The 25,705-nt window shown below is 41.4% G+C and overlaps 1 protein-coding gene and 1 pseudogene across 2 annotated transcripts in view; one reads left to right on the top strand and one right to left on the bottom strand.

Annotated features, from left to right (window-relative positions):
* Positions 1-7,623: 7,623 nt before the first annotated feature.
* Positions 7,624-9,349, bottom strand: LOC110590589 (annotated as a pseudogene).
* Positions 9,350-23,613: 14,264 nt separating this feature from the next.
* FUT8 (fucosyltransferase 8) overlaps positions 23,614-25,705 on the top strand; it is a 327,874-nt gene continuing 325,782 nt past the window's right edge. Inside the window, exon 1 of one of the 2 annotated variants that reach the window (XM_044918092.1) lies at positions 23,614-23,675. The gene's annotated coding sequence lies outside the window, so the exon portion shown is untranslated. Of the gene's footprint in view, positions 23,676-24,857; positions 24,878-25,705 lie in introns of those variants that run through there. The other variant, XM_044918090.1, reaches the window with a different exon arrangement.

Here is a 25,705-nt window from a genome sequence, read left to right as displayed (position 1 = left end):
GGAAGGTGAGAGGTCCCAAGGCTCAAGAAGAACTGAGAACCCTGGTCTTTGCCCATTTTCTTGGAAACAACCTCTGAAATGAGCCCAGGAAATTTCAAAAGTAGCCCAATTACTTCCAAAAATGATTTTCTATCAACTACTATCATAATTAAACTAGTTGCTACATGCTGTAAATATGATAGGCAGTAAAGTTCAGGCTGCTAATCACAAGGGCCGGAAGTGAAGAGCAAGGATGGGGCAGGAGTGCCAACAACTCTCACTAGACTTGGCCCCATTTTACAGATGATGAAATAGGCTCAGAGAGCCTTGTGGCAAGTAAGTGGTGCCAGTGGATTTAAATTCATGCTTGTGACACACTGACTTGTAGAGAAGGATTTCGGCCCTCTTCAATTTTAAGAATCTGAAAGGGCCTGTGTTCATTCTGGGAAAGCAAAGGGTAAAACCAAAGAACTCTCTGCACACAGAAATTTCCCATTCTATTTGCCAAACATGGTTTTACACAATGAATCATTTTTCTAGCAGATATTGTAGGGCAGTGGAATTGGGAGGACGGTTGTCAGGAAGGCTTCTGTATTGGTTGTGCTATTAGCCAAACCAAATCGGAAAAAATATATGGTGGCAAGAGGCAAGAATGGGAAATCTTTCTTGGTTGAGTCCACAGTTAAAGAACACTGATTTTCTTTTATAGTGGACAAGCTCATCTTCAGGAAAACAAAGAGACCTCTTCCCTCTGACAAGAAAAAAAGTAACTCCAACCTTGATGGGACTCAGACTTGGGCCCATCTGTCACCTCTACGTAGGGAGGTATTAGAGAGAAACATGAGTTCCTGTGAAGAGTTTCATGTGGTGGGGGGGCATGGAGGGAGGAGATGAATATGTCAGTTATTCTCAGTATTCCAGAAGAATCTGACAATGTTGGATTTTTATGTTCATCTTAATTGTTTTGATGTCTTAACCTAGTAATAAATTGTTAATCACTTTTCTGCAATAATAAAAGATACATAAAATGGTAAAATGGTTAGTGCCACATCCTGCTCAGGGTCCCCTCCCAAGCATGGAGTGTTATTGAGATATATTTTATTCAGGTGAGTTGGCAATTTTATCAGAGCATAGAGGACACTGACAATTACCCCTCATGCTGCAGCAGACAATTTAAAAAGCCTTCAAGTCCTAATTTGGTTTGGCCACAAGAACGTATCTTACAGAGGGAGCAGCTATGGTGGCCTGGAGAGTTTGGTCACCAGGTCACATTATTTTGATTGTAGAGAAGGCCCATATTCCTGCTTCAGAACTTAGAAGCTGGGGGTCAGTACATAGGGAGATAAGTGATTAACAAATGTGTTAAAAATGGGTATTCTGTGTTAAATCTAAGTTGCATGAGTTTTTAGATCGAGTTCATACAAGAAAGAATTCATTCTTGAATTCTTTCCAATTTTTTTTTAAAGATTTTATTTATTTATTTGAGAGAGAGAGAATGAGAGACAGAGAGCACGGGAGGGAAGAGGGTCAGAGGGAGAAGCAGACTCCCTGCCGAGCAGGGAGCCCGATGCGGGACTCGATCCAGGGACTTGATCCAGGGACTCCAGGATCATGACCTGAGCCGAAGTCAGTCGCTTAACCAACTGAGCCACCCAGGCGCCCTTGAATTCTTTCCAATTACCAGCGAGGTCAGAGTGTCCATGGAAAGCTATCCTGTGCAGACACTGGAAAAACAGTCATTCCCAATATCTGCCATGTGACCCCATATTACCTTGCTGATGTGTTTGAGTTTTAGTCCCTTGGTTTAAGTGGAGAGGAGAACCCCCCCCTTAGAAGGTTACCATGTAGAAGAGCCATTGCCAACCTTGATTTTGCAAAAAGCAAGAGCCTTTCTGAAGTTGTTGCAGATTCTCAAGGTATTTCAATACCTGATACCTGCCCTTCCCACCAAGTGCATGCCATCAGGAGAAGCAGCTGTGAAATTAAATGATGGTGGGGTGATGTAACTCCAAAAAGGTTGGAAATTCTTGATATAATAAGGTCGTAAAGCTAAGAGTCAAGGAAGAAGTGACTTGACTTTATGATGACTAATATGACCATCTCAGCACATCATCTGGTTGCTGTTGCTAAAGGAGGAGGGAGGAGGAAGAAAAGACAGGAAGATGAGGGGCGGAGGGAGAGTTGCCTCAGTTGTGACAGTTTGACTAGATTTTAAATTAAGCTAATTATTAGTATCAGCTGTTACTTATTTAATTCAGTAGCGGCACTCTGTAATTCTACAACTGGTAAGTTGGCACAGCATTTTGTAATGGAGCTGTATGAAAGATCCTATATAAAATTAAGTTTATTATTCTTGTTATTATAGTTTAGGAGTCACCTTACCAAGCTGGCATGGTCATGAATTAGGAAGATGAACTGCTAAGGAAGAGGCTGAGAGGAAGCCGATGTTTGGATAAAGGTTAAGTAGGATGAAATCTGCAATGGAGCCAAAGGTGTGTGTTCTATTTCTGATTTTGTCATCATTTTGACCTTTTAGAATGGAAACGAAATGAAAATGTTTGTCTTGTATCTACCCGCCTGGGATGTAATAGAGAACTCTGGGAGACTCTAGGAGAGAAGTGGAAACTCCGCTAAAGAAATGCATTAGGTAAATGTCAGGTGATACAACTCTTGATGGTCTTCCAGCTACAACACTTTGAAAAGCTATTTATTCAGGAGAGAGAGGATAGAAAGCCCTGGAGTTTCAGATTAATACTTCTGCAGTGCACCTATGTTAGAATACTTCCAGGACTATAGGTAAAAGAAGTCCGTGGGAGTGTTAGGCAAATGCCTTTGTGTCTACATAGTGATTCTTCCTTATAGAAACAAAATTTTTCTTAGACTATTCCATGTAAAGAATTATGAAAAAGTATAGTAGTGCCTTTAAAAACACTTTACAAGGAAGTTTTTTACAAATAAAAATAATATGTAGAAACACAAGAAAGCAGGATCATATGCGCAAAATTCAAACATTCAATAAATATCTAGTGAGGGCCAACTACCTTATGTGCCAGGCACTGTGCTTAGATCTAAGATCGTAGTGGTGAGTGATGTAAACTGGGATCCAGTTTCCATGGAACTTAAAAGTTGCATACTTTCTGGATTGAAGAGAGGGAGGCCTGATCATCCAAAACTTGTATTTTAAGTAGGCTAGACGTAAGTAATAAATGAGAAACAATTTGTAGTGGCTCGGTACTCAAGCTTTGGAGAGCCAAGGAGGGGTGCTACCCTGAGTTCATCCCAGCCCTCTTCAGCCTTATCTCCACCTCTACTTCCACTGGATTTTTGGCAGCTGAAGGATCAGCCCTCTGGGGTTCCCCAAGGCTCCTTCAGGCAGGTTGGTCAAGTTTCCTGCCTTTCTTTGCACATATGCACATTCCCCACCTTGGTTCACTGGGATGTCAAGGAAGGAAACCCTTGGCAGCTACTTCTGAATGTACTGATCCCAATACTGGAAAGTGTTTCTGAGAGAAAAGGACCCCCAACGTCATGAGTTTCCTATCTCGAGGCTCCATCTGCTTCTGGAAAATTGGAAGCCATTTAGCTTACTGGCCTGCTTGCCTGTGCCGTATGGCATGGAGAATAATGTGGGGAGGGGGGGTCTGGCAATGTGGGATGACTCAGTCCTGCGTTGATATCCCCTGAGTGCACACAGTTGCCCAGGCATTCCAGCTAGAGGTGACACAGTCTTAGCCCTTGATGGATTTGTAATCTAAAGTTAACGTTTTTTACATTTAAAAGGAGAACTTAAAAATATACAGGTTAATTCCACTTCCTAAATATTTATTAATTGCCATTAGCTTGGGCCATTAAACACTATCTTTTTAAAGCCCCGTCTTTCTTTGCCCTCGCTAATGGAGCATTCTCAATAATAGGCTTTTTCTCTTTCTTTAAAATGTTCTTCTACGGCTCTTCTCTTTAAACTAAACTAAGGAAATATTATCATAGCTGAAATCTTTCCCTATTCAGCTAGAAATGAGCATTTAACTTAAAACAGATTGCAGGGTAAGCTTTAAAGGGCCATTAATTAGTAATGATACCACAGGAGCAAGGTGACTGGATGGCTGAAATCGGGCAGAACAGGCCTAATTTTTGCTCTTACGTCATGTGACATTTGTCCTTCAGAAGTACATTAAAAATTACTGGATGAGGTAACTTGGTAGAATTTCAGCATGGTGCCGTGCACATGGAAGGTTCTCAGTAACTGTTCTCTGCCTTTTCCCCTCTCCTATCCACCTCCCTTGCTCTCACTAGTCACCCATGCCTTCCACCGCATTATGAAAACAATGCCTCAAACTCCCTCAACCTTTCTCAATTTAGAGCTTATCTCTTTGGTATCCCTTGCTTGGTTGACTCTCCTGATAATCTCTGCGCCACCCCCAGCTTTCTCTGTGGCCCTGCTCTTCCAGTCACCCATCCTCCACTGTGTATCTTCTTTCTCTTCCTCTCTGATGTTTCCTTACTTTAGTCAGCTAACATGCTCTATCGTAAAGTCCAACAAAACTTTCTCTCCATCCTTTTCTTCTTAAGTTACTGGCTCTTTTCTCCTACCTACTGGACCAAGCTTCTTGGAAAGAGTAGTCTATGCTCCCTCTGGTTCCTCATCTAAAATCTGCTTTTTGCTTCTTGCAATCTGGCTTCTGCAGTTACTGAAATTGCTTTCCCAGAGATCAGTAATAACCTATTTACCAGATGTAGTGACCTCTTCTCATTCCTCTTCCACCTGTCCATGGCATGTGATGTGTTTATCCACTCTCCTGATTAAAATTTTTCTTACTGTTTTTATCTCTGTCACTCTTTATCATGGGTGCTCTTTAACATCTCCCATGGCAGCATCCATTCTTAGCTGCTTCTGTTTTGCTCTTGATTTGGATGCAATAAGAATTAGCTAGGGAGCTGTCAAAAATCCAAACCCAGATTAAATCCAGTGAAATCTTATTAAATATACACCAATTAACTCTAATTTCTGATCCCACCCAGAAATCAAATTTAATTGATCTGGGGGTTGGATCCTTTATAAATGCTCCTCAGCCTATTCTCAAGGACCGCTAGGACTAAGAACCATAGCTCTATAATATCTACTTTTATCTCCAGTTCTTACATTATTCCTGTTACATAGACCCAATTTTTTAGCTCTTTGCTGAGCTTTTCAGCCTTAATGCTCCACGGCACTTCACTTTCTAGGTGGTCCAAATCAAACTCATGTTCCCAAGTCTAAGAACCTCTTCCTCTATGTTTACAGGGCTACCATTCTCTCAAGCTGGAGACCTAAAAGCCACCCTTAAAAATTCCCTTGGCTTTCCCCACTCAACTCACTTATTTGCCATGCCCTATAGATTTTATTGCTTTTAATCTATTAAAAAAGACCACTTTTAAATCTGTTCTCACTACCATCATCCAGTGCCCCATTTTAGGACCTTATTGCAATAACTCCTTACCTGGCTTCTCTGCTTTTCAGTCTTGTCCCTCTTCATTCCATCCTCCACCTGCTAGTAGATAGATCTGATTGTATCCACTCAATAACTACTACTGGATTTCTCTTACCCAAGAATAAAGTCCAAATTCCTTACTGAGGCCCTCACAGTCTAGCCCCGGTTCTCTTAAACTACTCTCCTCTACCCTAGATTCCCACTCCATGATGTTCCCCATAATGCAGTCATAGTTCCTCAATCATGACATGTGTTCCTTCTTGCCTTTGCTTATACTACTCTAAGACTGGATTCAACTTAGATGGTCCAAATGAAGAGACTATTGAAGAGACACAGTCAAGGCAAAGGGAAACCACAAGAGTGTTTAAGACATCCAGACACTATCAGAGTGGGAAGCTCTTACCTTCTATAGGCCCAAAGGGCCAAAGGGATGAAATACTGTCACCACAGCCTAGGGAGAGCTGGGGCCATGGGAAAGGGGGCCATGAGTGGGAGCTGTAGGCTGGGAAGGTTGCAGCCACTGCCAAACCACAGTGCTGAACCAGAGAGGGGACAGTGAATAAACACCCCAACCTCCTCTCCTCCTGCCCTCTAATCTCTGGCATGTATCTTTGATTGGCCCAACTCAACTAAAAGCCAGCCAACCACCAAGGATGGTCAGATGGTGTGGTTTCTAGATTATAAAGCAGGGCAGAGAGAGGCAGAGAAACGAATGGTGGTGTGTGGGAGGGGGAAATTAAATGGAGAAATTAATGGAATGGAAGTAAATGGAATTAAATGGGAGATTAAATGAACCGCAGAATTCCCCTTTCTATAGAGTAAAATCCCCTGTATCTTACAGGACATGGTTCAAATGTTGCCTTTTATGTCGTCTTCCCTCATTTTCCAACCCCAAGATCCAGTTATTATTTCGTTCCTCTATGCTCCCTTAGCTGTTATGTCTACGTTACTGCAGCTATCAGTCTGACTTAAGATAAAATTATTTATCTGCATCCATCTTTTGCATCATATTTCGTGCTATTGGAGGAAGGGGATGGTGCTTCATTCGGCGCAGTGTCTTGCAGGTAACAGCACTCAATGACTGTTGGTTGAATTTAATTGCATTTTCATGTTATCGCCTTCTCCACCTCTGTCAGGGAGATTCATACATACTTGTAAACCGCGGTCCTCACATTTTTTACATTCCCACTCTTCTTAAGAGCTCCTTTTGGTCTTCTTCAGCTTCTTGCTTAATTTTCTCCTTCTTCTTACCCCATTTCTTAAGTTAGATACTTCAAACCTCAGCTCACCTTCAAACTGGGAATACTGCTGTCACTGACCCTGGCAAGAGTCTCTAGCTTTAGTCCGTCTTAAGTGGCCATATAAAATGTTTTTTTCTCTAATTGATGCATGCACCAAGCTTAAAAATGAAGTTGCAGAACCCAATTTTTTATTCTTCATTGGACTTGAAACTCTTCTGAATAGAAGTTATGCTTGGCTTCACATGTTTTGCATACAGAAAAGGCTGTGTGCTGCTTCTATTCTTTATAAATACCAATAGCAAGTGCAGCTAACATAGTTTTACTATGCAAACACTATTCCGCATTGATAGTTTTAATGCATATTCGTATGTGGTTTTGAGATTTCTATATGAAAAGGAGTATTTTTAGACCCAGTGGAAATATTATTTTATATTTGTGACATTGCTAATGATAGAAATAATGGCAAAAATTATAATTGCATAGAAGTTCTGAGTTTTCATCTCAAATACTGTGTTTTTCATATTAAGAAGTTCAACTTTGCTCTTTTTTTTTTAAACTTGCTTTTTCTTTCCTTAATATGTTCACTCCCACTTTCTTGAACACATGGAACATAGTTATTACAGCTGTTTCAATGTCTTTGTCTACTAATTTTATCACCTGTGTCATATCCTTTTCTTCTTTTTTTTAGGGAGACAATTCTGTTTATTGTTAACGAAGAAACAAAGTGTGGATGTGCTCTATATGAGTGGTGATAAGATACAAAAGAGAGGTGGGGTGGAGACCCCATAATACACAGCATTATTCTGAGCGAGCTCCAGCTCTTCATTTTAACACTTGAACCAAGGACAGCCATCCTTTTTCACTATGGCTGCAGAAGAATGGAAACCGGACTCAGTTTATCAGCTCCTACGGGGCAGGCAGAGCAAGAGGCTATTTTAAGCTGATGGAAGAGGCCACTCGTGGTCTGTTGGGAGCGCCCACACCAGGCACAGAATGGATGCTGAAGGTGGTCCACAGCTGCCAATGGGGGCCAGTCTCTGCTCCCTAGTACTCAGCTTCTCTTGATTCTCAATGATAAGCTTGTCAATCAAATACAGTTGGTCGATGTGGACCTGTCGATGATTTATTCCAAGCTCTCTTTTGGCTTTATTCACTAGGGTTTGAATTTCTACAGGATCCTTTATTATTATCCTCCTGACATCATAAGTTCTTTAATTGTAGGTGCTGAACCGCTTGCTCTCTCTTAGCATCGCCTGTTACAGATCTAACATTTGTGTACTGCTGGAGGTTGCTATTCTGGAAAGAATAAATGAATGAATGAATGAATGAATGAATGGGTCCTCTTCGAGGAGGTCCCAACTTTAACCTAACCCACAAAACTTCAGCCTGTGTAAAACCACAAAAGAAATAAAATAAAGTGCAATCTTGTTAGAGGGGCTCGGTCTTGCTAGAGGGCTGGGCCTCAGACTCGGAGAGCCCACCTGTGTCAGATCTGTTTCTGTTGATTGACTGATTTGTTTTCCTCATTATGGGTTGTATTTCCTGCTTCAGTTTGCATGCCTGGTAAAAAAAAAAAAGTATCGATAAAAATATTGGATTCCAGGCATTATGAATTTCACATTATTGGCTGCTTGATTCTTTCTTTCTTTCTTTCGGTATTCCTTTAATATTTTTGAGTTATGTTCTGGGACACAGGTAAGTTACTTCGAAACAGTTTGATCCTTTTGAGGCTTGCCTTTAAATTCTGATAGGAGCAGACCAACCTTTAGAACTAAGGGCTCATTTGGCCTACTAAAGAGGCAATACCTTTCTTATACTCAAGCCAATGCCCAATGTGTTAGAAAGTTTTTCCATTTAGGCTCTTGGGAATGTGAAGTATTTCTAGCCCTGTGTGAATGCCAGTAATTGCTCCTTTCAGGTATTTTTTTTTTTTCCTTGGCCTCAGGTAGTTTCCATATACATGTATGTTAATTAAAGACTCAAGGGGGAGCCCCTACAGATCTCCGGTATTTTCTCTGTATGCAGCTTTCTCCTCTCTGGTCATCTACCCTACAAATTCTAGCTGCCGTAGCCAATCTGAATTCTCACCTCTGTCTCTTCAACTCCGGAAAATTGCCAGGCTTTGTTGGGGTTCCCTTGCCTGTGCCATAACCTGGAATCTCTCTAGGCAGTAAGCTGGGGGTAATCATAGGTTCACTTCATTTGTTTCTCTTCTTTCAAAGATCACTGTCCTCTGCTGCATGTTGTCCAATATTTGAAAAGTACTGTTAATAGTTAACTAATTGTTAACCCAAACCATTGAAATGGTTTTCATTTGTTTAAGGTAAAGGGTAAATCAGATCCCTGTTTTTCTATCATGGCCACAAGTGAAAGTTATAGATTTGACTTTTAAATGGGGGATGGAGAGGTATATTGAACAAATTTTGTATCTGAAAAATAAGCTAGAGTATGACCATGGCTCAGTCATTTAACCTCTTCTTAGCTTTACTTTCCTCATCTATAAAGTGAAGAGGTTGGTCTATATGATCATTAGGTTCTTCCCTGGTTCTTAAATTCTGTAATTATATAATTAAGCATAGGTTTACCTTTGCAGAGAAACTTGATATATCGTCTTCAAAGTGATAGTTTAAAGATCCAGATCTATGAAACTTACTTTGCCATGGTAAAGTAAACTTAGAGGAGAAGATTTGTTTTTAATGGATGAAGAGGGAATCTGGAGTTACAGACTTGGGAGGGACAATACAAATCCCATAGCACACACCTATGAAATGACTAAACAATTTGAAGAGGGTGAAATGTATAGGAATATTCTTAGTTTCATTATTGTTTACAGGGCCTAGGTATCATGTATTGGACATAGTGAGTGGTCAATCAATATCTGTTGAATATCTCAGCTGATATTTGAATATATTTTCCTAACAAGGACAAGTAACTGAAAAAGCAATATATAGCAAAAGTTGGAAACAAACAAAAAACCCATCAACATTGGGATTGATTAATGGTATATCCATATAATAGAATATTATACAATAATAACGATACTGAGGTACAGTGGTATGCATTAATATGGAATGCTTTCAAAAATATGTTGTTAAATAAAAATATGAGATCACTATCTGAATTTTTATACCCTTACTTATATATTTCCCAATAAAAATATTTAAAAAGGAATTGAAAAAGCAATGTGTATAATAGTATATTATTTTATATAATCTATATTATGTATAAATAAAATCTGTTTAAGGGCTATATAATTATACACTCAGAGAATACATCTAGAAAGTATAGAAATTGGTGTCACTAGTGCCTTAGGGAAGGAGGACTAGGGGACAGAGTGGAAGAGAGACTCATTTTTCCCTTTATGCCCTTTCATACACCCTTTGCATTTTTTATCATGTGCATATGTTATCTCATTTTAAAAACTGCTGCTACTTGATATGTACATATGTACATATATATTTTCTTTTCTTTTTCTTTTCCAGTAAAGTAACCAAAGTTCTCCAAAAGGGTTAGATTTCCATAAAGCAGTCTGGGAAATATCCCCCATCTCTAGATTACTTGCTTAAAGGAGCCAGGCCATACCCATTCTTTCTATTACTCCAGGGCACCTCCCTGGCGTAATTAATTTCTTATTCCTTATAAAAAGAATCATCATGGTAGACACCTAAGTGACTGGCATCTGGAGCATCGTTCTTGTTTGAATATGGGAGAGAAAGCACAAGGCCATTTGTTTCCATGATTCTATATAGTATCTACAGTATTTAAATAACTTTTATACTCTAACCCACCCTTCTTTCTGGCTTCCAGAGGCGCTACCAAAAAAGCACAGGATGTAGGAGCTGAACAGTGAGGCTGTGTGATTCACAAGATGTTAACTTGTGGCCAAGTTGCTCCTTTCCAGTACTGCAGGTAACGTGCAAATAGGTTTGTAAGAGTGAAATGACACCCACAAAGTGGGGATGCTACCTAGTATGTTTTAGGAAGAGAGTTACACTTCGGGAAAGCTATCTTAAAAGAAATACTTTTAGCCATAACCTTTGTGTTCCTACAAGTGTCTGAGGCACCTCACGTAAAACCCAAGTATTTCCTGGAAGACACTGGAAGATATTTGGAAACATATGTGCAAGTCCCAAAGCAAAAATCCAAGGCTGATGCAAGTCAGAAAAAGTGCTAGGGCTTGCTATTATACATGCCTAAGGCATTTTCTTCTGACTGTTATCTGCTTTAGAATCTCTGGCGCTGTTGCTAGTTTTGAATTCTTGAAATGCCAATGTAGCAAGTAGATAGTTAATGCCAGAAAGATGCCTCCTAGATCTCACTAGCCAATGAAAGAATATGAAGAATAAGATTCCTGACTTCAAGAGGCTTATTTTTGTCATATGGGAGATATTATTGTATAGAAATATTGTGTAGAAATCATTATAATATGTGAATAATAGGAAGGAAAACATTGTTATTGAAGGGGGAAATGTTATTTTGATACAAATATACAATATAATACCGTATGTATATATGTATATATATACATATACATATATATACATATATATGTATATATATGTATATGTGTATACGTATATATGTATATATATGTATATGTATATATGTATATATATATATCAGTGTTTTTGGTGGATTATACATTGGCATATATATATATATATATGTCAGTGTTTTGGGTGGATTATACATTGGCAGGAAGAATCCTGCTTTCCTCCCCAACCTGAGCCAAAGATCAAGAATTTAACAAAAGGGAGGACACTACTTATGGTGCCAGATCTAGCAAATAAAAATGCAGGATGCTCAGTTAAATTTGAGTTTCAGATAAACAACAGGTAATTTCTTAGCATAAATATGTCTTATGCAATATTTGGGACATACTTATACTAAAAAATGATTTGTTGTTTATCTGCAAGTCAAATTTAGTTGGATATCCTGTATTTTATCTGCCAATCCTAGCTGCTCATAGAGTAGGAGCATTTTTTGTTGTTTTTCCCTCACCTCTTGGTTCCCTCATGGTAAGATGAGTTGCTATTGACACCTTCCAAGAATGGGTGAGAATACAGCTGAATTCTTGCTATGCTGCAGAGCCAGAATGAAGGAACAGGCTATAGATTGACTTGCCTCAAGAACAACTGTGAGACAGCCTCCTCCTCCCCCACAAATAAACCAGATGGAGGTGACTTTATCATGTATAGGATGGAAGTTGAGCTTTTTAATTTGGATATTAAAGGAAAAGGTGACTCCTAAAGGCTGGAGGACTTGAAGAAATTCCATACCATAGAAATTCGTGGAGGGAGTGAAGGTGGAGATTTTGTAAGCTGGGTCAGTGAACGCTGGCTATGAGCTGGGGTGCACCTGCTATGTGGAGTCAGGCTGAGGGAGCTCCTGGTTTCATGTCACACTAGCTTCCAGAGATGGAGAACTCAGGAGTGAGAAGACAAAAGTCGTGATTGGGATGCATAGGTGGGTTTGTTCAATGAATTGTGGAGGGTCTTGGAGACCACGTTAAAGATTTTGGGCTTAGTCACAAAGCAGTGGGACTCCTCTGGAGGTTTCTGAGCAGGAAATGTCATGATCAGGGTTATGCCTTAGAAATATTAGTCTTGCAGCTCTTTATAGAGGGATTGTGAAGGGGTGAAGGAGTGGAGACCGGGTGATCAATTGAGAGGGGATATGGTCAAGGCTACTGATAGTCCGTATGGCATCTATATGTGAATTACAAAAGGTACACCTCCCCTGAGGGGATGCAGACCAGGGCACTCATTTTGGCAAAAGACTGCCAAGCCACATGGTTTGGTACTAAACCAGGGGCTAGATTTCAGCCCCCATTATCCTCTCAGTCACCATCATAGTTGGTTAATTAACACTAGTGGCTTAATGCAATGAAGATTTATTCCTTGCTCGTGTCACAGTCTGCTGCTTGTAGGGTGGCTCTTCTCTTAGTAGACACTCAGGCATCCTTGCAACCTACCTCTATCTTATAGTGAGTCCATCTGAAATATCTAGCCTCCAAGATCACCAAGGCAGGGGAAGAAAGAGCTGGAGGTTCTTACAGAGGCACTTAAAACCAGAGTAGGAAGTAACTTAATATCGTTTCTGTCTGCAACCCATTGGCTAGAACATGGTTCCAACGTGACTAGCAAGGAGGCTGGGAGATATGAAGGATGAGAGTAAGTTGTGCTGCTCTGAGTCTAGAAAACATTGGAAGATGATTCTAAGGATATTAGGGGAAATCCGATGTACTTCATTCAACTTTCATTTCAACTATAATAAAAAAAGCAATATGCTTTTTCTTGTACAAGCAATTTAGTAAGCATCTATGTCTAGCAGTTTGGTTTTTCTAGAACTGTGTATGTGGGAAATTATGAGTCATAAATACAGGAAGTATCTCCAGATATTATATGGTTCATGCTACTCTGTCAGAGTATGACTGACTTAAACCTAAAACCATTAAATATATATATATACACACCCAAGTTAGTTTGTGTCTGTAAAAATTTGTCTTACTTCATCCACATGTGATACTGGAGTCTAGATTTGTCGTAATGATTGTAAAATTTATCCCACGTCCTTTGATGAGCAAAGTGGTAAGTGGTAATTGGGAGACAATGAAGAAGGATTAAAAACTCTCTTACCCAGAATCAAAATGATCTGTGTGCAACCCTTGTTTACCAGAGCTTCAGTTAGCCTCCCTATTACTAAGTTAAGCTCACAGAAGACAAAGGTACTCTTCGAATATTCAAAATACTATTGCATGATCTCAGACAATCAAAATAGACCCCTGAACAATCAGAATTTTGTCATATTGGTGAATATCAGCCCTGATATACAACCAAGGACACTTTAAGTACAAGGTCATGAGGAATCATGCAGAGTTTAAATAAATATTTCAGACTCATCCCTGTGGTGTCCATGTGTCTTAGACTTCCAGGAAAATTCAGATATTAAGTACTAGATTTAGTTGTTAGATTTAGTTTCATTCCATTTGGTGAATAAAATACGATCACCACAGTCACATCTATCTGGGAGGAGTCAGTAAATGCTTTCATTGTAAGTTGGAGGGGAGAACTAATCAAGCACATTTTGTCTTAAAGGCACACAGAATATTAAAAGTAAAAGGGCTGCATAGGTTCTTTTATTAGGCCCTTATTCTAAAAATGAAAAATACTCCTATAAAAGGAAAGACAAAGTTAATTGGATTTCTTCTATTATTTAGGAATGTGGACATAAGTAGGTGGAAGGTTTCTTAGGATACTTTAAAAATAGCTATTAAAAGGTGTTACAACTTCCTTGGAAACCATTTGCAGGATCTAACAACATGTAAAGACAATTTTTTTTAGTCAAATCCTTTCTGTTGACATAAAGTCACTTTCTTCATTCATTCATTCACTCATCCATTCACTTAATGTTCACTGAGCATCTCCCATAGACCAAGCACTATTCTAGACACTGGGGACACCGTCTAATTCAATGATCCTTTGCTAGGATTTTGCTTTTTTGTAAATGAAATATTGAGCCTGACAGAATATTGGGTTGGGATCAGAAGACCTGAATTCTAAATGTGATTATACTGAACTATGACTGATATTAATGGTATCAAATAACCAGTCCCCCAAGCCCAAAATCTTACTCATCTTTAGTACTTTTCCACCTAATCCATTATCACGTCCTTCACAATTTCTGAAATTCACCTCCTGCTGTCCATTTCATCTTCTGGTTATCTCATGTTTAAACTACTTTATCCAGAGCTGTGCCACGTGGGACTGTGTCAGTCATCTGCTGCATGTGGTGGAGATATCAGTGCCCACCAAACATCCATGCGCTCCTTTGTATTTCCCAGTCCCCCTTGTTGTTAATTCAGAGCTATAGGACTTCTTCTTTTTTTAAAAAGATTTATTTATTTATTTTTAGAGGAGGGGTAACGGGCAGAGGGAGAGAATCTTCACGCAGACTCCCTACCGAGCGCGAAGCCCAACCCAGGGCTGGATCTCACCAACCATGAGATCATGACCTGAGCCGAAACCAAGAGTCAGATGCTTAACCAACTGAGCCACCCAGGTGCCCCAGAGCTATATGCTATTTATATATTAGATATTCATAAACTCTTTATTTCAACATCTGACAGAATGAGCTTTTAATGAAACTTGTCTGTAGATTAGCTTTTAAAATGTCTATCTCTCCTATGTGAAGACAGTTTTGTTCCATTATCATAGGGCTTTCACCTTTTCACTGATTTTAACAGGAGCCATGAGTGTTGCCTTTATGTAACTCATGATTTCTTCTGAGCTCACTTTGTGACAGCGTAAGGGGGGCTGAGTCATTTTGTTGGTGAGACGCTAGATGGCCCGTGTGGAGACAAACTCCAACAGAGTCCACCTGACTTCATAAACTAAACATTTACTGGAAACAATGCATCAGAGAATTTGCAAAGACCAATAGGAAGGCTGAGCTCGAGTTGAATTGCTAAGTACTGGGGACCGAAGGACAGAATGGTAAGATCTATATGTGAATATTAGAAAGATGAGGAGAGTTGTCAAAAGCCAAAGGGGAAATGAGGGAAAGGACGACAGCAGGGGGTCAGGGATGTCAATCCCTGTGTGTAGCCACCTCCTACCTCTGCTACAGGGTTTGCCATGCTCAGGCCCACAGTCTCTGCTGAAGGGGCAGCCACTGCCACCTTGACACAGTAGTTTGGACCAGAATGAATACCTGACTGAAGGCCGGAACACCCGTGACTTAGTAGAGAAAGATATGAAGACCCGACAAGATTTCCCTCTCTGGAGAATGTGAATCAAGAAACCGAGAAAGTTAAGGTTGTGTCTTATACTATGAAAAAGATAAAATTATACGGGAACAAAAATCATGAGCCCCAGAAACCAAAAGGTAGAATAAAAACTGGAAGTCAGTCGGTACTGAGAGAAGAGCAGGAGAGCGGAGAATGAGTTGGGGAACGTGAGAGGGTTGGAGATGTGGATCAGATCTCCAGTTGCCTTGGTATCTGATGGTGCTTCAGCCATAGGGTCAGTTTCAGTTCATGTATTTTGAACTGAAAACAGTTCAAATCCCCCTTTCCTTGGAGAAACCCAAGTTATTTGGTTTCTTGCACCTTAAAGAGCTCAGGTAAGTTGGATGAGCTTCTCAGCCATTTGGCAGAAGTGCCCAGAAGACAGGGAGTGTATTTTAAACCAAATGATCAGCCTTGAAAGAAATATAAGTTAGCTCCCCTTGACCCAATCTCTGTGAGTTTACAAGTCTACTTGTAAACTGTGCCAGCACAGTTTATAGGGGGTTGTTTTTAGAACCTTTACTCTTTGTTTTAAATACCAACACTTGTGTTGTAGCATGTACTGCAGAACCGAAATGACATCCAACCTTCGGTTCAGGAAATCTTGCCAATCACTATTTCTTTTTCTTCCTGAGATTCTGTTTTCATGTTATCTTGACTTTGGACGTAGGTCAGATAATAAAAGTAGTGTCCACAAACGCTTGCTTTAGCTCAGGGTTTTTGTAGGGCTCTATAAATGGCTAACATTTGTTGTGTGCTAAATCTGTGCCAGGTGCTGTTCTCAAGAGCCTTACATGTAATAACTCATTTTACAGTCATGACAACCCAATGAGGTAGATAATATCATCCTTCCCATTTTACACGAATGAAAAAAATGACACATAGTTTTAAAAAGTTTCCCAAGGTTCTCATCGCTAATAAGTGGCAGTGCTTGGATTCAAAGATAGTGAAAATCTACTTTCTGGACCATGACTCCATACTGCCTTGTTCCCATGGAAACTGTAGAAGATCCTGACTAACCAGAGGTTATGAGTTTCTTGATCCCCCTGGCAGGTATGTCGCAATGAAAATTATTAACTCCTTCAGCAAATATGATACATAGTGGTGATCAAGACAGAGAGGCAGGGGCTCTGCCCTCAAGGGACCTTCTGGACTTTCAGACTTTTGTCAGTTTGGTTAGAGTTAGGTTTTCCCCTCAGAATCTAATTTTCCCTCCGGTGAACTCATAAGATAGACTTTTGCCCCTGCAAAGCAGAACCTTAGAACTTTGGTGACTTCAGTAAGGCCCATTCTTACTGGAGCAAATATTTATAACATAGTGACACTGGTAATTTTTTGTCTTTTTTGGCTGGAATTTTTCTTTCTGATTTTTTTTTTCTCTTGCACCTATTCCATCCTTCCCCAGTCTGTATCTTTATTTTTGGTTTAAGATTTTTCAATATAGTAATATGTACTTGTCTTTGTTATATCTCTTTCAAATCTTTTTGGATTTATTTCTCTTTTTATGGAGCATTAAGGATCCAACTTAACAATTTATCGGACCACTATGGCATTGTATCAGGATTAGGTTCAGTGGCATGTAACAGAAAAACCTAGAAAATGGTGGCTTAAATAAGAAAGAAGCTTATTTATTTATTTATTTATTGTTTATTTGTTTGTTTATTCACATGAAAGAATTTCAGAGGTAGCAGCCCAGGACTGGCATGGAGGTGCCACAAAGTTGTCAGGGAGCCAGCTCCTTCCTCACTATTATGCTATCCCCAGGGTTTGGCTATCTTCCTCATGGTCCAAAATGGCTAAAAGGGCTCCAGTCATCACATTATGGCCCAGGTAATAGGATGCAGAGAATGGATAAGAAGGGTATATTCCCTTTCTTTTTATGACTTTTTTTTTTAAATAGATGTCCCACACAACATTTCTACTTAGATCTCAACAGCCAGAATTTAGTCATGTGGCCACACCTATGCAATAATGGAGACTGGAAAATACTGGGTTTTAGCTGAGTGGCAATATGACTATCTAAAAATTGGGGGTTGGTTGTGGAAGAATGAAAGAACAGATATAGGGAGGTAATTTGAAGTCTCTGCTTACAGGTACTTTACATATAGTGGATAAAGATTTATTGGTTCGTTTTTATAAACTTGATCATATTCTTAGAACTATCATTGAAGTTGTTAATAAAGATAATTAATTTAAGGATTTTCCCTCTTAATTTTTTACTTTATGATAATATAACATGCCATTGCATTAATCACAGCTAAAATAAACCCACCTGAAATTAGTTTATGCAAAATAAGGAATATATTAGAAGAATATGGGGGGAAATCTTGGAAGAGGCAACCCAAAGCAGAAGGAAAGGTAGAGATTCTGTAAATAGTCAAGAAAACCTAGAACTGAGATCTCCAGTATAACAAAGACACTTTCTTCACCTCTTCTCCTCCCTTTGTCCATTGACTTTATTCTCTCAATGCAGAATGTGTTTCTCTACTTGGCAAAAACAAAACAAAACAAAAACATGTCCAATGACATCTTTCAGATCATATATCTAGCTGAGACTTGAGATGACCTCCCTTCCAAAGTCTAAAAATCTTGGAGGAATGGCTTCATTGGCCCATCTTGGGTCAGGTGTCCACCTCTTGACCAATTAGCTGTGGCCAATGGCCAATCAGTAGTAACAAGTCTTTTCTTGCTGCCATCACATGGCAGATGTGTGGAAACAGGAGGAGCAGTTCCTATAGGAAAGGCAGTCCTGGCTAGGCGATCGTATAGGCTACACTATAATTATACATGATGGAAAAACACAGGTCAGTGGTCTGAATTAAATGAAAGATAAAGGAGAAACAGATTTATCCTAATGCAAAAAAATTGATTTAGCTATGAATAAACACCATTTGATAGGTCTGCAATACACAGAATGTTTATTATGTCAGGCATTGTGTTGAGGGCTTTTTACAAGTTGAGTCATTTATTCCTCAACCCTGTGAGCTAGAGGGATGGAATTTATTCTCTCTTACAGATGGAAAACCAGAGCTCAGGGAGGTTAAGTAACTTGTCCAAGAACATATAGCTAGTAAGTGACATTTGTCTTAACTTCAAAGTTTTTAACTACCATGATAATATACCATCTCATTGCTTCTCTATTTTCAGTTGGAAGCTATGGTCATTTCTGATGAAGCAATTATTAGTTTTTTTTTTCCTTAGTTCTGCCATAACAAAGCTATGTGAACTTGATAAATCTTGAAATGTATCTGGGTCTTAATCTCTTTATCTGTAAAAAAGATTGGGTTGTATTAAATGTTAATGTATTACCTTGTTAACTCAGGTAATATTTTGTTTCTGAAGGCAAGAGCATGAGCTATTATATTTAAAAAATTTTTAATTCACCCAATATTTTTGAGTGCTTCTAGAGCTATATCTGTATTAAGAACTGTGATGAAATTAAAGATATACAAGATGTAATTTCTGCTTATGGTGTTATGGAGAAAAGACCCAGAATTGTTATTTTGCAGTATTGCAAGTCCAGAGAAGAGTAGCCTTCAGGAGTGATATAACCACCAGCTCAAACATATCTTCAAGGGTTTTTCTCTTTGTTTGCCATCTTCAGTGTGTTGACTTCATTTTAAGATTCATTCTTCTTGTGGTTAGATTGCTGTCAGTGGTAATCTCTGTTATGGGCTGACTCATTCATATCTGGTAGGAAAGAGAGAATCCTCTCCCCTAAATATGGACTAAAAATCCTTCCCTTCAGCTGGATTGGACCAGTATACCCCAGGACTATAATGGTTTTCAGGTATATTAGAATATACCTAAATTAGAATAGTCTAAGACCTAGCATAACCTAGATTCCAAGTCATACTGCAGTAAAAAACAACCCCAAATCTCAGTGGCTTAAACGATAAAGGTGTATTTTTTTTTTTAAGATTTTATTTATTTATTTGACAGAGAGAGACACAGCGAAAGAGGGAACACAAGCAGGGGGAGTGGCAGAGGGAGAGGGAGAAGCAGACTCCCTGCTGAGCAGGGAGCCCAATGTGGGACTCGATCCCAGGACCCTGGGATCATGACCTGAGCCGAAGGCAGTTGCTTAATGACTGAGCCACCCGGGTGCCCCTAGAGGTGTATTTTTTATTCATATATCCATTCTGACCTGATGAGGGTGGGAGGTGGGGTGTTCCACATTTTCCTCTTTTAGGGACCTAGGCTAACAAAGACTCTATCATCTTCAATAACACTGGTTTTGAGACTGGAGAAGGGTAAACACTGTGAGAACTTATACTTGCAATTAAATTTTATACCTGGAAGTGACACATAATCACTTCTACCCACAACCCACTATAGACTAGTGGCTATAACTAGTCACGTGGTTCAGCTCAACTGCAAGTGTGGGGTTGAGTGGCAGGGATGTACGTATGAAAATATAATCTCTTTATATGCAAGGAAAGAGAGGGTAAGCAAGTCTCTACCATACTAGGGAATTAATTTACTGATTGATTTAGGCTAATTGAATTGCTCTTCTATAGCTGGAGGTTGGATGGGAGGTTGGATGGTTACCTAAAAAACAAACAGACACATAGAGAGAGAGAGAGAGAGAGAGAGAGAGAGAGAGAGAGAACTCTATTAATGAGGAAGGAATAGGAGTGGATGTGAACAGTGTGAACTATATGACGCTTTATCCCAATGAAGAAGACAGAAATTTCAGCCATGGAGGCAAGTCATAGAAAGGGATAGTTTGGCTAGTTTCATAAGTCTTTAAATTAATGATTTCATTTACTCTTCTAATTGGAAAGATTGGCTCTGCTCTTTGGTAAGTGGGTGTAGACTGAATTTCTATTTAAGGAGTTGGCTCAAAAGTGACTTAAAAGCATTTACTGGATTTCAAAGTATAGACTGTTTTTCCATATTTCATTGTTGTGGTTGCTGGCAATGGTGTGTCAAGCTGGCTAGATTTGTAGTTTTAGAACTGGCAAACAACTGAAATTTCTCCAGACCATCCCCTTTATTTTACTGATAAGAAAACTAAGGACCAAATGGTAAAATGATTATCTCAAGGTCACACCTTTTTGCATGTAACAATAACAGTGCTGTCTTCTGAATGATTTCCTGCAAGATGTAATCCCCTAAGTAAATGTACCTAGAGCAATACTTAGAAAATAAGGACAATTAAAAATTATTAAGAATGTTTTCAGGACTGACATTCAGTTGGTCCACTCTGGTAGAAATGGAAACATTTCTAAACTATTTGGTAAGTAGCTGCTGCTGAGAGCCTCTTTAGCTCCTCTCTGTGACCTCTTGGATCCCCCTACTATTATAACAGGATCCACCTCAAAGGGTTGCTTTGAGAATTAAATGATGGAGGTAAGAGTTTATCATGGTGCCTGGCACTCAGCAATATTACACCTAGGCTATTATTTTTATTTTAGTCATTAATAAAATGGTAGTAGTAAACTTCAAACTAGTTTCTGCATGGATGTTCACAACTTTGGAAATGTGATAATATTTAAGTTCATTAACTTTGATCTAGCCAATCTCTCAATAAAATGGCTACTAGTGTATTCACTTTAACTTTCATTTTCATCTCTTCCATTGTCTAATGGTTGACTCCACCTTGCTCCACCCACAAGACCCCACAGCTCTGGTTGATGACTAAGAATCTGATGCAGGCTGTGCCAAAGAATATAATGTACTGACAAGGTTCTATCAGTTCTTGGTATAATATGACAAAAGAATGTTCTGTACCATCTCTTGCTGAGCAGAACTTATCTGCAAGTTTTCAGATAAGCAAAGACGGGTCTAAAACCTAGTTGGTGAGGGAAGGGTGGAGGAAGTGGTGGAGCACTTCTACTTGCTTAAGCAAATATCAGAAACTAGGAGTGATGAGAGACAGAGGCAGGCAGCTGGGGCGAGAAGAGAGAGTGAGAGGGCCCCAGGAACAGCAGTGGGTGGTGGTGGTGGGGAAGCTAGAGCTTGTGGAGAAAACATTGTTTGACAGATATCTTCTGGTGACTAGTAATGTTTAGAACCTTTTGGAGATTTTTTCCTGCTCAGAAACTTAACCTAGCAAGAGAAAGGCAGAGTTTTAGCAACATTCCTCTCTGGAGAGAGTAAAAGAAATGTTTTTTAAAAGCTGGAACTGTTGTGAATTTTTTGGAAATTCATTACTGATCTGGAGCTCAGTGTGTAAAGATTTGTTCCCAAAGTCAATTGTATAACTGATACTTCCAGTTCTGAGGTGACAGCTAAATCCCGGGCATGTCCTGCAAGGGGCCTTGATAACAGTGTTCTGTCACAGGCCGAGAAGCACATTGACTCAACAGAGCAGAGTCACTAGAGAACTAATTTCTAGAGACAACCAAGTTATTTGGTATTTTAATATGTAATATAATAGCCTATCAAAATGCTAAATTTTGGGCAAATATTCCTAGGACAGATTTTTTTTTTAAAGCAGAAGGAAGTAGAGAAGATGTATTTTATTTAATTTTTTAAAAAGATTTTAAGTAATCCCTGCACCCAACTTAGGGCTCAAACTCACAACCCTGAGATCAAGAATCACATGCTCTACCAACTGAGCCAGCCAGGCACCCCTGAGAAGATATGTATTTTAATTCCTACATTTTTGGAAAGGAAAAATCAAGGCCAGATGGAAAATTGGATGTTTTGAGGCAAAAGTAAAGTAAAGCTTTGAACTTGGAGATCTTAAAGTATTATATAAGGTAAGCTTTAAAGTTAAACATGCTTGCTAAAAAAATTTTTTTTTATGTGCCATGCTCTTTAATTTTATTCAAAATCTTACTTAGCTAGTAACTACTCTTGAGAATCACAATCATGTTCTGGAGAATAGGTTAACATTGTAATCACAAAATCTATAACTTAACTCCCAAAACTCAATGACAAAGGTTATATACACAGATCTAACAAGTTGAAGTCTAGAATTTATACAAAATTGGTACCATGTATTGAATAAAGCAAAATGATTTCAAGGAGAGTATTTATCTATCCTATATTCCTCTGATTTACCAATGTAAAAGCTTCAGTGAACAAATTCAGAAGTCTGTTTTTTTCCCCAACAAGAGGACACCTAGACAATCTGTCCTTAAATCAAGGTCAAAGTTGATTGACAATGTTGCTAAAATATTTTTTAAATTTCTGTTTAAACTAAAAAGTAAATATCCATCTCACTTCTGACTTCTAAAAATGATCTAGAGTATGACTGGTAAGACATTAGCCTTTACTTCATCTTACGATGGCATAAACCTAAAATTTCCATTCATTTCCAACAATCAAAGCTTGTGGCCCTTATAGAATTATGTTGTTTGTAAGCTTTGTACAGGAACTTCTTTAGTGGAGGATGGCAACCACGCATTAAATAAATCATTGTTTTATGATGATATACAAGCTCTCCGAGCTAGAACATAATTCTCGCTCTGCCAGTATCTTTTTTGTGTAACTTTAGACAGGTCACTCTACTTTTCCCTCAATTTTCTCCTCTTACAGGGAGATAACAGTCATAAAAACGACTGGAAACTACTTTGCTGAGAGCTTTTTCTTTAAAGGACTGACAATAAATACCAGAGTCACAAGGTCCAGCAAACCTAAGAAGAAGCTGAGCTTCTTGAAGACAGGGAACTTTTTTTCTTCTTTGAGTCATCAGTTATCTTATTTGTTTTTCTGTAATACAGTTCCTCGCCTATAAAAAGGCCTCAATAAATACTGTAAATTTATGAATGTTATTAGGCAGATTGCAGTCTTGGCAGGCCAGTGCCTTGTAAATCTCTTTGCTGTGATCCTTTTCATACTCAGCATCTAAAACGCCGCCGCTATTTGCTCTGGGATAAGTACCCAAGGCATTTATTTAAAAATATCCAAGTCTAGAGAACTAATTTTTCTGTCTTTGGGGCACCATCTCGCTTTCTGCGGTACTGCGCTCCAGGCTTGGGATCTGGGTCCCGAGGCTACAGGGAAGAGTTGGGTCCGGGAAGCTCATCCTCCGGCCGTCGGATTGGTCGGCTCGCACTCCACTCACACGGCTCGAGTCTCTGATTGGCCACTGTGGCACCCCCTCCCTCGGTCCGCGACTACTTTGTGTGCCGAGGCGGCGCATTTAGGTCCTCCGGCTCAGCTCACGGTGTGGGCCGGTCACAGCTAACTCTTCGGCCCACTGCTCTGCATCGCGGGCGCCAGGAATTTCCCGAGTGCAAGCGGGTAGGAAGCATCCTAGGGAACCCCTCTCCCGCACCCCCAAAGTTCTCTTTGCCGTACTGAATAAACTTCCGCCTCAAAGGGGCTGTCGCAGCCGCGGGTCGGGGGAGAGGCTAGGCATCAAACTCAGGCCCTTGTGGGAGGGCTTTCTGTCGGGGCAAATGTGGAAACAGCTCTCACAAGATAAAACAGGGCTTCGCTAGTTGCATGTGGGTGCGATGCCCAAGCTGCAGCCGAACGGCCAGACCTGGGCTGCAGGGGCTGAGCAGCAGCGATCCCCTCTGAAAAGTAGCAAGGAGCCTGCTTCAAATCTCCAGTACCACTGCTCCTTAGGGCCGCGGAATGAACTGGCTCGGGCCAGTCCGTTCCCCGGCTGTAGAGAATACGACATTCCCTGGAGATGGCGCTCCCGGGAGTGGGGAGTTCGGCTCGACTCGCGCCGCCGTCAGCCTCCGGCCTGCAGGCGGTAGGGGGCGGCCTACGCTCGCGTAGGAAGCAGGCGCCCAAGCGCAGCTGCTGCCGTGCTGGAAGTCTCCCGGTCCCTCTGTGGCCCGCGGCTCTGCCTGGCAGCGGATGCTGCAGTTACGCTATCCACTGGCGCAGCGAGAAGGGGGCGGGAAGCAGCCGTGGCACATGCCAGGGTCGCCGTAGGTGGCAGCGGCCGGCGCATGCGCGCCCTCTCCCAGAAGCCTGTAACGCTGAGGGGCGCGCGCCCCCAGCCGCGCGCGCACGCTTGCGCTAGCCAAGGCTTCCCCGCCTGCGCTCGTTGTCAGAGCCGCTCCGGCGCGTGCGCGCGTTATCTCCGGCCGACCCGAGTAGCGGTGTTCCCTCAGCTCCAGGCCCCCGCCCCACACCGCCCCTTCCCAGCCCCCAGCCAACCGGTCCCCTTCCTCTCCTGGCGGAATGGGGCCGGTGCTGCTCGGGGTCGCGCGCTCGGGACCCGGCTCGCGCTCGGTCTCGCGCTGTCAGCGACTGCCCCGCTCGCGCCGCCTCGCGCTCTCGCTCAGTCAGTGGCGCCGAAGGCTCCGTTAAGCGGCGGCGGCGGTTCCTGTTTCCGTTTCTTCCTCTCCCTTCAGTCGGGAGTAGCATCCTCCACCCAACCACCCCTCCCACTCCCCAACGGGGCAGCTGCGGCTGAGGGCTGTGGCGGCGGCGGTGGCGGCGGCAACTGGGGACGGCGGAGATCGCCTCTGCTCCCGCCTCGGGTAAGGGGGCGTTTGGGAGCCGGGCCCCGCGCCCCTCGGGGTCTGGGGCTGGGCTAGTGCGGGATTCGTGGAGGCGCCGGGGATGTGATTGGGGGCTGTTGCCGCTCTTTTCCCCCAGGCGTTCCCCGGGCCTGTTGCTGCAACTGCTGCTGCTTACCCAGGGGCTCCGGGAAAAGTGGGGAAGAAGCCCCCGGGACGCTCTGGCGCGGCCCGGGGGCGCGGGCTGGGGGTGAGGGGCGCCTGCAGCCGCGGCTGTCCTCGGCGTCGCGCATCCTTGCTTCGGGCAGGGGCCGAAGCCAAGGAGAGGAAAAGGGATGGGGGCGGGGGTGGGAGGTGTCCCTCTTTTCCCTTCTCCACCTACCTGCCCTTTCGCCAGCAACTCGGTCCCTGTAATCACGGACTGTGGGGAGGAGGATGCTTGTACGTTACGGGCTTTTGGGGGGGGTTCTTGGGCCAGAAACCGGGGGGGGGGGGGGTGGACCCGTACAAAGATCCGCTCCCGGCGAGGGGCCAATGCCTGGACAGTTAAAGGCGTGAGTGCCGCTGCACCCTCCAGCTGATGTGGGAATGATCAGCTGGTGGCTTTTGAGTATCTAAACTTATTTGGGAAGGTTAAACGAGTCCTTATTAATTAGTTAAAGGAGATTTTTTCCTGCAAGAGTGAGTGGGTTGTCGGGTGCAGCACCTGTTCTTTTACTGTGGGCATTGCAATCTTCAGGCACACACAACGTCAGAGACGCAGTGTATATCTTAAGTTAAATGGCAGTGTCTTGGTTAGGGTTTATCCCTGGTGAGCTTTTAGCGTTTTGCCGTGTATTATTAGCCTTT

This window comes from Neomonachus schauinslandi, chromosome 9, assembly GCF_002201575.2.
Source record: "Neomonachus schauinslandi chromosome 9, ASM220157v2, whole genome shotgun sequence".
Taxonomy (NCBI): Eukaryota; Metazoa; Chordata; class Mammalia; order Carnivora; family Phocidae; genus Neomonachus; species Neomonachus schauinslandi.
The sequence above is the reverse complement of the archived record's forward strand: the minus strand, read 5'-3'. Positions and strand labels throughout refer to the sequence as shown.